Consider the following 10,718-nt stretch of genomic DNA (forward strand, 5'->3'; position numbering starts at 1 on the left):
AGACCTAGTCATGAGACATGAGGAATTTATTCTTGACAGTTAATCTGGCATTACCAAGTAGGGGACACTGGCTGACTTTCCCCCAGAGAGCACAGAGAGGCAGGGCTAAGGACTGTGGACAAAAGCTGTTTTGCCGAATGAGGGTTCCCCAAGCCTCCCACAGGTCACTCCTATCACCTGCTCGCCCACTGAATAACTAGCCCATTTTCCTGGCAGTCACCAGGGAAATTTATGTAAAATTCAATTTTCTCTACAGAATCAACCCTCTTCAGTGATTTCCCATGAGCTCAGCACAAACTCCAAGCCTCTAACCAGCCCTAGGAGGTCTCCCATAACGTGGCCCCTCCACAATCTCCCAACGAGGCTCCTCTCCACGTGGGGTTCAAAATCTGTAGTCTTTCTGCTTCCTCTGGTCATCTTACAGAACAATTATCTTAATTTCTACTCCACTAGAACCAGAGACAGCCACAGACTGATAATTCACCTTGACTAGGCACCTCCATTACGGCACATAGCGCTTCTGACCATTAGGTGGCAGCACAGGGCTGGTTTGTTTTGTTATATTTTGTTTTGTTTTGAGCCTGACTGGTTAAATAAGCCCCTCAGTAACTTAACTTACTGATTTTGTGTGCCTTATTTTCCTTCTCTGTAAAGTATAGATAACAAAATAGGCTCCGTGAGATTTGTGTGTGGATTACATGAGGCAATATTAACAAGCTCCAAAATTCCCGCAATGAAAGCACAGTTTGAGGGACGCGTTGCCATAAAAGTCTGTGTTTAATGTCAGTCTCCTCTAGCCGACTGTGATTAACCTTTCGTGTTTAAACATGAATAGCAGAAAAGTCATTGCACTTTACAAGAATTCTCTTAATACCATCTCCGGGGCTCCATATTTGTCAGACTATCTGAGTGGTTTCCTGGCTATTTGTAAAACTCCCTGGGTCAATTGTATGTTTAATTAAAGTCTGTGTCTTCTCGTTTCTCTTTCTCCGGCGAATGTTGTTCTCCCAACTCCACCTCCCCCCCCCCCCCCCCCACTCTCCATAACCCCCCACCCCCATCCCAGACTCAGTGACCGAACCTCGTCCCTGTCCTTCTCCAAAGCCCTGTCTGGTTGACAGTGGTTAAAGGTCTACAAAGCGAGTCCAGGATAGCCAAAGCTACGCAGAAAACCCCGTTTAAAAAAAAAAACAAACAAAAACCAGAATGAACATTTCCACATTTCCCCTACTTTACCAATATCCCCCATGGTGGGGAGTAGGGGTTCAGAGCTAATCCTGGAATATCCTCACCATGGATGCTGCCCAGAAGCACACCCTCTGTACCTCCTCTTACTGTGGCTGAGCATGGCTGGGGCTTCTGGCTAGAAAGCACTTCTTCCCTCTCTGACAGGCAGACCCCTACTCTCTCTTCAACATCCCTGTCATAAATGATTCTTTGATACCTCTGTCTCTGTCATATGCCCCCGACACTCTCAAATCACCTCTTCTCCCTACGTTCATTGCATCTTCTATGTGACACGATGGTGCAAATTTATTGTACAACATATACCAGTATCTAACAACAATGTATTTTATCCTTGGCAAAATAAGTCGTTTGCTGACTTGTAATTATTGGTGTTGACATTTGACTTATATGAAAGGAATTTCATTCAATTACTATTAGTTGATAATTTTCTCCTAAAAGATAACCTTTAGTGTTGTGAAAATTAGTCTCTTCCCCATCTACTCAAACAACTATTTTGAAAGCCAGCAGTAAAGAGAAACTGGAGCTTAAAAGCTCAGGATGCTGAGCAAATAAAAGAATCATCAGGCAGAGGCAGGAGTTCAAGGCCAGCCTGGGCCTTGGGCTTCAAAGCAAGAACCTATCTCAAAATACAAAACAAAAAATCCCTAAGGCCTTTCTTCCATCCTCCCACGTTCAGTTTTGCTGTTAGAGAAGACAGGGTGTGTTCAGGGTGGGATAAGGCCCTTCCTATGCAAGCTTACATGACCACTTTTCAACACAAAGCAAGAGCCACTTGAGTGATCTGCTCAGAATGCAATACCCTAATTTATTAGCAAGCCTGCATACTCATTCACTTTGTGTCTGTGCAGGAACTTGTCTAGAGCACACACAAATACAAAGCATTGGTTGGCTGCATTGCTACCTATTGCAGTAGAGTCTACTTTTACAATATAAAGTTTTCAATGGCATAGCAGGAGAGATACACAGATATGCATATTCTTCGTAACACGGTTCGTCTCGATAACAAGCCAATTTTGTCTTAGAAAAATAAGAAGTATGGCTCTACCACAGCGCCTTACAGCCTGAGTGAGAAGTAAATTATAGGAACCAAATCAATGTGAAGCTAAGACCCAGCTCCATCCTTCGGTCTCCCCAGAGTCTCTTCCCACCCTGACATGACCAGATTCCTTCCCCTCCCCACACTCAATGCTCAAATGTCCAGAGAACTCATCCTGGGCTTTCTCCCCAGAACCCCACTGTTGTTTTACCCGACTTAGCGTTTCCCTGTACTTCGTATAAATACGTTTTTGTTTTGCTGCCCCCCCCCCACTTTGTTTTAAACTTTTTCAGGCAAACCCAAATACTATGGAACAAAAGGGAAGGAATACTTATTTGGCCATGGACAACCGTTATCAATGTGACGTATGGCACATCTTGCATGAAAGGCGGAGCCCAGTGCTCATTCATGCACATGACTCTACTTCAGTGTCGGGACCAACGAGATGCAGAAGACTGAATGCAATAGAAGTCATCAGTCTTCCATATTGTTTTGTTAGTGTGTGGTGTAAGATGCACACACCGACACAAATATACACATATTCACCAAAACACCTTAAACGATCGTAAGACCAAGTGGAGCAGCTACGAACTTAACATTTTAAGGAATCTTTCTGTTCACTACAAAAATAGCATCTGAGAAAATTTGGGGGTATTGGTCTGGTAGCTGCCCAAATGAGCAAACTCACGTACCCTAAAATGTTGTAACCTTGACTAAGAACGTACTCCTGTTTGACCAATAAAAAGCCAACACATCCAGGCAGGGCAAATGCAATAGGTGTGGCTGAGGTTCCCAGGTTGTTCAGACGGAGAGCTTCTTGGGAAAGGAGGCGGTCAGAGACCAGAAGAAGATCAGAGAGAGCAGAGGAAGAGAAGGAAGGAGGCTGGCGCCATGGGTGAGGTGGAGTAAGAAGCCCATGGCCGGCATGGATGGCCGATTTGGCCCAGATGAAGAGCATTAGCAAGCATCTGGGATTATGGATAGCTCGATAGAAATTATTAGAACCAGATGGCATGGGGTTTTCGCAGGGAGGTGTAGAGATAGTTTAGGGAATTAATATCTGCCCTGCCCCAGGTGAACCAAGGCTATTTAAAAATATAACAGGTATCTGTGTTTTTATTGATAGATATTGGGTTAGACTAATAATAGGCATTTATTAGACCCTACTTCTAAATTAACTGCAACAGAAAATAGCCACAGAGACGTACTATAGCCCATTAATAAACTTGTCTCTTCTTCCATCTAGTGCCCTTTCTTCTCTTTGTGCTGCATGCCAAGGGGTCAGCACAAGAATGCTGGGTAATTACGTAGTGCAACGTCAACCCTTGTTTTTCAGAATTATCGCTTAGGCAAGGAACTCTCTTCCATCCACTCTCTGAACCAGCTTGTGCTGACATCACAGAAAACCCCAGGCCTGACTAGTCCCCAGCTGACCTTCCCTCAGACAGAAACGGTTCCCAGCTAAGAGGGAACGTGAGAATCTTTGTGGGACGTTGTCTTAAATGTCTTTATGGCTTTTAATAAGTGACTACTGCTAGCTATCAAGTATGTTATAAAAGCAACATTTTGTTTTCTCATCATACTGGAGATTGAAGCCAGAGCCTCCTGCATGCTATCCTACCACTGAGCTACATTGCCAAGAAGTGAGTTTTCAAAATGAGAGAAAACATCTTAGTCACAGTGGAATCTCAGTGAGCAACCTGAGAACCACACCGGCAACAACCTAAAGTACAAAGTGGGGCAGCAACAGCAAGGCCAGCAACGTCCACCTTTGTTCTGTCCACCAGCTGCTTTGGGCTCACCATGTAAAACGTCTTTCCTAGACTCCAGACAGTGGCCCCACAGGGAATAGCGTCATGAAGGCGCAGGGTCCCTTCACAGACAAGTGTGAAGACAGCAGCACCCCTTCCTGCCTAGAGCTATCTGTGGGGCTTAGTCACTGTCTTCACCCAGAAAGTACAAGTTCTGAAACCCATGCATGTCAAGAAATGCTGTTGTGATAGGGATCTTAGCCAGGGAAAGTCCAAAGGAAAAAAAAAACTATTATTTGAACTGAGCACTTGCAGTAATAACATAGCTGCAAAATATGCACTTTCATGAACTGTGGGTTTTTTTTTTTTAACGAAGATGTCTTTTTTTTTTTTTTTTTAATGTATCCTGGTATGGTAGTGCATACTTTTAATTCCAGGACTAGAAGGCAGAAGCAGGTGTGACTTTGTGAGTTTGAGGCCAGCTGAGTCTAAACAGTGAGGTCCAGTATCCATAAGACGGTGGATAAGATGGCTTTAGTGTGTAAAGAAGCTTGCTGGGAAAGCCTGGAGTCCCATATTAGATCCCTGGAAAGAGAGAACCAACTCCGGAAGGGTGACCTCTGACCTCCGCACATGTGCTATCACACACACACACACACACACACACACACACACACACACACACACACACCCCACAAACAAACAAAAATAACACAGCATTCAGAAAAGTTGTTTATATTATGAAAATAAAGAAGAAAAACATTTTAAAACATTGTACTTTCACTTATGATGGATATGTCACTTTATTTCCCACACATACAAACAAGACACTTTGTCAAGGACAAATACAAGAATGAAGGGACAACAAGAAGAGACAGTGTAGTGAGGAATGGGTACAGAAGAAGGGGGAGGAAGGGGAGGAAGGAGAGAGAGAGATTCTACAAACTCTTAAGACTCTTAAGAAGGGATTGCTTTTCTGCACCTACAGTTGAATTTGCCCACATGCCAAGTACAATGTTACGGCCAACAGTGGACCTGTATCACAATGGTGGCCCCATGTGTTTATTTTGTCTAGGGACATCATAGTCGTCTTAGCTTACCCAAGCACAGTCAGCTGAAGGGATAGTTTCCAGACCCTGCAGCACATCACAAAGCAATGAGCATAAGAAGTTCTGACATGAATGTTGAACACAGACCACAGTCTGGATGACAAGATGCTTAAACCCCATGAGCTCTCAAAACAAGAAGCTGTGGTGTGTCTCAGGGAGAGTAAGCCAAACCATTCTTCACCTTGATTTAGGCAGAAATGCCTTTGCTCGGAGGGATGACCTTAAAGGGAAGGCAAAGAGGGACAAGGAAAGAAAAAAATTTTTTTCTTTTTGAGACAGGGTTTCTCTGTGTCTCTTTGGCTGTCCAGGACTTGCTTTGTAGACCAGACTGGTTTCGAACTCACAGCATCCGCCTGCCTCTGCCTCCCTGAGTGCTGGGATTAAAGGCATGTGCCACCATGTCCAACTGGAAAATAATTCTTTGTTTGTTTGTTTGTGTGTGTGTGTGTTTTGTTTTTTGAGAAAGAGTTTTTCTGTGTAGCTGTGGCTGTCCTGGACTCACTTTGTAGACCAGGCTGGCCTCAAACTCACATCATCCGCCTGCCTCTGCCTCCCTAAGTGCTGGGATTAAAGGCGTGTGCCACCATGCCCAGCTGGAAAATAAATCTTACTATGCTAAAAACATAATTATCCTGAAGAAGGATTGATATAGATCATTTAAAACATTTTGGTCCTTATTGCCACTAAGTGCGGCCAAGAGCTGTCTCTAAGGACCAGAGAAGGCTGTTGTTTCCCCGGGGTCCGGGCAACGTTCCCACCCTCCAACCTTACACACCTCTTTTTTTCATTGTTGCACACACTCTATTATTCTGAGGATCTGCAAACCCATTTTAAACCATGCATCAAAACATTATGGATGGATGTTTGGGCAAAATAGTGGCATAGGGTAAAGGCATTTGATAAAGCAGCTATGGGACCTTTGCCAACAGGAAATAAATTGTTCCAGGCAAGTGAAACCAAAGAAGTTGAACTCTGGGAAGTTCCAACCAAGACATGGCCAGTTTTTTGGTTTTTTTTTTTAAGCCAAAATGTAAATATTTTCAGCTTATCATTTGTTTGCTTGCTTCTGGAGATTACAGCTTGTTTCACAAAGGATTTGGTGTCACTCGGAATACAGGCTGGAAGGGAACCGCTGAAAGGTTATGACACAGGAAACATGAGTCTACAAAAATCAAAGGAGGGAGACAGACGTGCACAGAGGCACCCATTCCTTGGCCCTAGAATGTACAGATACTTGATTCTAAGCTTCTTCTCTGCCAGAGTCAAGGGGAATGAGCCATCAAGTTGTGGGCATGCTCAGCGTGGTCAGATGCTTCAGCAAGGAACATGACCTTTCTCCATACATAAGGCTAACGGCTTGCTTTCTCTCTCTCTCTCTCTCTCTCTCTCTCTCTCTCTCTCTCTCTCTCTCTCTCTCTCTCTCTTTTTAAGATCTATTTATTTTACCATATAACTGTTTTCCCTGCATGTATCCACTGAGGCCAGAAGATACATCAGATCCTTTGGACCTTGAATTGTGGATGGTTGTAAGACACTCTCTGGGTGTTGGGGACGGAACCTGGATCTTCCTGCTCTTAATCACTGAGCCATCTCTTCTGATAACCGATCTCCTCCTGGACACCAACAGACAGTCATAGGGTTCTGTGTCCTCATTTTTAAATTAGTCTTAATATATATGTATATATGTATATCCAAATCAGTATGAGATAACATAGAGCAAGGTCTTTTGTGTTATTAAAATTTATATAAATTTTGTACTTCCATATCTTCTTTTCTTGTTAGTCCTCTATCCACATTAATTAAGTTGGATATCACGCATTTAACTGTTTAACTGCTAATCAGTACAGTACCTTATCATTTGAAAATACTGTCATTTACTTATTTTAGAAATTGTTCGTTCAGAACAGTTAATGATAATGGCAGTTGTGCTGGCTAGTTTTTATGTTACCTTGACACAAGCTATGGTCATCTAGAAAGAAATCATTTTAGTTGAAAAGAATGCCTCTATAGGATTGACCTCTGGGCAAGTCTGGGAGTCATTTTCTTGGTTGATGATTGAAGTGTGAGCCCCATGGCCCCCACTCGCCCTGAGTGGTGTCACCCCAGGACAGGTGGCCCTGGCTGGTATAAGACACATGCTGAGCAAGCCATGAGGAGCAAGCCAGTAAGCAGCACTCCGCCATGGCTCTACTTCAGTGTGTGCCTCCAGGTTCCTCCCTTGAGTTCCTGCCCTGATTTCCTTCCATGAGGGACAGTGATGTGGAACTGGGAGCTGAAATAAGCCCCTTCCTCCTCAGGTTGCCTTTGGTCATGGTGTTTTACCACAGAGCTATGAGCCCTAACTAAGAAAGCAGACAATTCCCTTGCATCATTTTTCATGCAGAAATTAGAAAGGCTTTCTGAAACATGAAATTTTTAATTGCTGACTTGATTTTTATGCACAGTTGAAAAAGATGTTACTTAACAGCCTAATTTCCAAATAGTTGTATACTCCTCAGAGTTCTTTCTCTCTCTCTCCACCCCCCCTCTCGTGTGTGTGTGTGTGTGTGTGTGTGTGTGTGTGTGTGTGTGTGTTGTGGTTGTTGTCTCAACATATATGCTCTCAGCTACTGTCCCAATACTGTCCCATGCCTCCCTGTCTGCTGCTATTCTCCCTACCATAATGATCCCGGACTCACCCTCTGAAATGTTAAGCATTTAATTAAATGCTTTCTTTTATGAGTTTTTTGGTCATGATGTCTCTTCACAGAAAATTAAGTAAGACACTCCTCATATTCATCTCAATACTGTTTTTGTTGCTTTAGAATTACAATAAATTTATTAATTTGTTTATTTATTTTGGTGAGGGGGGGTCAACAGACATCTTCATATAATTTCATCCTTTTATCTGAGGATCTAGCTCAGTTGGTAGAGACCTTGCCTAGCACCAAGCCCTGAGTTCCATCTCCAACTCTGCCTAAGACAAGGCATGCTAAAACACACTCTTGTGATCTTTGAGCTCTGGAGTTGGAGGCAAGAAGATCAGAAGGTCAGAAGTTCAAGGTCATCCTCAGCTACATAACAAGTTCAAAGCCAGTCAAAACTACATGAGAATCTGTCTCAAAAAAACCCAAAATCCCATATATGAATAATGTATATCCCGTCATTAACATCATGTTCCTTTTTGTATTTGTTAAATACTTGGCTATTTTTCAATAATGGCCTTCTGTGGTTTTCATAAATTTGTCATCACATGCAAATAGCCTCCATTCAAATAGTAAACAATATCCTTTCGCCTGTTACATCTTTGTTGGCTAGTGGTGGTTTATAACATATGATTAATGTTATGCTAATTTGTTCCTAACATTTGTGTCTTGTCCAGTAGTTTGATGTTCACTATGATTTCCTAGAGAAAGAATTATTTCATCTAAAAATAATAATAGTAAAAAAAATAACAAATAAAAAATAAAATAATAATAATAATAGTCTAGTTTTCCCATTTGAGTCATTCTTGTTCTTTTATCAGTAGTATTAACTACTGCCAGAGCAATAGCAGCACCTTAAAATTAAGGAGAAGTTTCCAAGATACAAAGTTGCTATTAGTTTTGTACTGTGTCTTTTTCAGGTATGTGACATTTTCTTGCATTCTAGTTCTAATATTTTTAGCATTGTAAATGGGAAACTTTGAGCAATGAGATTTACCGTCTACTGAAACAGCCTTGAGCATTATTTTCCATTAGCCTTTTAATGGAGCGCATTCCATGCGTAGATTTTTCAGATGATAACCTGCCCTTACGTTCTTAGGGGAAAGCCTGGTTGATCATCATATGAAACAGAGGTTTGGAGCTCTGTTCCTTAAGCATATGTAGGGCTTTCCATGCTCACAGCCAGAACTGTACCATGACATCTTTCTACTGCTGTCCTTGACCAATATGGGAAAAAACAGTCATACCGCTTTCTTGTTCTGTCTTCCAAGTCCCTTCCTGACTCGTTTGTATTTCCTAGTAAGATTGTTTGCAGCCAATTACTGCAGCACAGTAACTAACACGTGAACCTACATAGAATTTTATAGGAAATAATGCCTGGACTAGAAGGATCACAGCTTTTTCTCTCCCCCTTGCACCATCTCCATTGCAGGCTTGAGCTCATAAAATGTGTCCATTCTCATAAGAAGTATAATCTTTCCCTGACACGTTACTATGCAGGTGATTTAGACGTGTGTGTGTGTGTGTGTGTGTGTGTGTGTGTGTGTGTGTGTGTGTGTTGCCCCCACCACCCACACACATCTACTAAATACATAGCTAAACCTAGAACTGGCATTAATGTGTGAAAACTTGGTTTGCATGAGATCGTGCAACAGTAAGAAGCACCCTACAACCTAGACCTACTAGGAACATAAATTAAAGGCTCCTGCGCATGTCAGGAGCAGGAAAGGTGTGTGCTGCCTAGTTTTGTGTCAACTTGACATAAGCTAGACTCATCAGAGAAGAAAAAACCTCAGCTGGGAAAAACGTCCCCACTGGCCTGGCCTGTGAGAAAGCTTCTTGTGCATTTTCTTGATTAGTGACAGTGAGAGATCCTAGCTCAGTGTGGGGTGTGCTAAGCCTGGCCTACCGGTACAAGGCTATGGCCATTTCATTGAGGATGGGCAGGCGCTGGAACCCCAGGGCACTTAATTTGCATTTCCCTGACAGCTGAGGACTTTGAATAGCCCAGGTACAACCAGTGCCCACGTGCACTGCAATGTGTCTGTTCATCTCACCTTCCTACATCTTGGTCAGATTATTAAGGGATTGATATTTAAAATGTTAAACTCTTCATATATTTTGGATATTAACCTCCCACTAGATGGATAACTAAGAATTTTTGCCTCCCATTCCACAGGCCATCTCTTCGTAGGGTTAGTTATTTTCTTCACTGTGATTTTGCTTCTTAATTTCAAACGCTCTCATTTGGCAATTCTAGTTTTGGTTTTTTTTTTTTTTTTTTTTTTTTTTTTTTTTTGCACCGGGTAGGTTGAGAGTGAGACAGTTGTACGGTAATGCTGCCATCTAGTGGTATGAAACAGGAATGGTGTCATTCTTGCAACTTTTCCTTCCTTTGTTCTTTGATGTTAATATTAAGTTTATTTTGGAAGCTTCCTTGACACTGTTTGAACCGCTCCACTTTTGTGAGCTGATAGCAAAGCTATGGGCTATGAATCTATCTTAGATTGCCCCCAAACTCACTGCTAAAGCCCTAAGCCCAAGTATGGCAGTATTTGGAGACAGAAGTGTTTAGGATGGTTTAACAATGTCCTAAGGATGGAGCCACAACACAGTTGTTCGTTTGGTGAATTTTGTTTCGTCATTTTCAGTACTATAGATAAAATCATGGTCTTGTGTGTGCTAGGCAAGTGCTCTACCAATGACACACACTTCAGCTTTCTTCTCACTTTTCATTTTGAGATAGGCTTTCACTAAGTTACTCAGAGTGGCCTTGACATGTCTCTACAGCCCAGGTAGGCCTTGAAGTTTTGTTTCTCCTGGTTCAAACTCTCAAGTAGTTTTAATTATAGGACTGTGTGCCCCCGGGAATGGTCATAATATGGTTTTG

The sequence above is a fragment of the Acomys russatus genome, chromosome 12 (assembly GCF_903995435.1).
Source record: "Acomys russatus chromosome 12, mAcoRus1.1, whole genome shotgun sequence".
Lineage (NCBI taxonomy): Eukaryota > Metazoa > Chordata > Mammalia > Rodentia > Muridae > Acomys > Acomys russatus.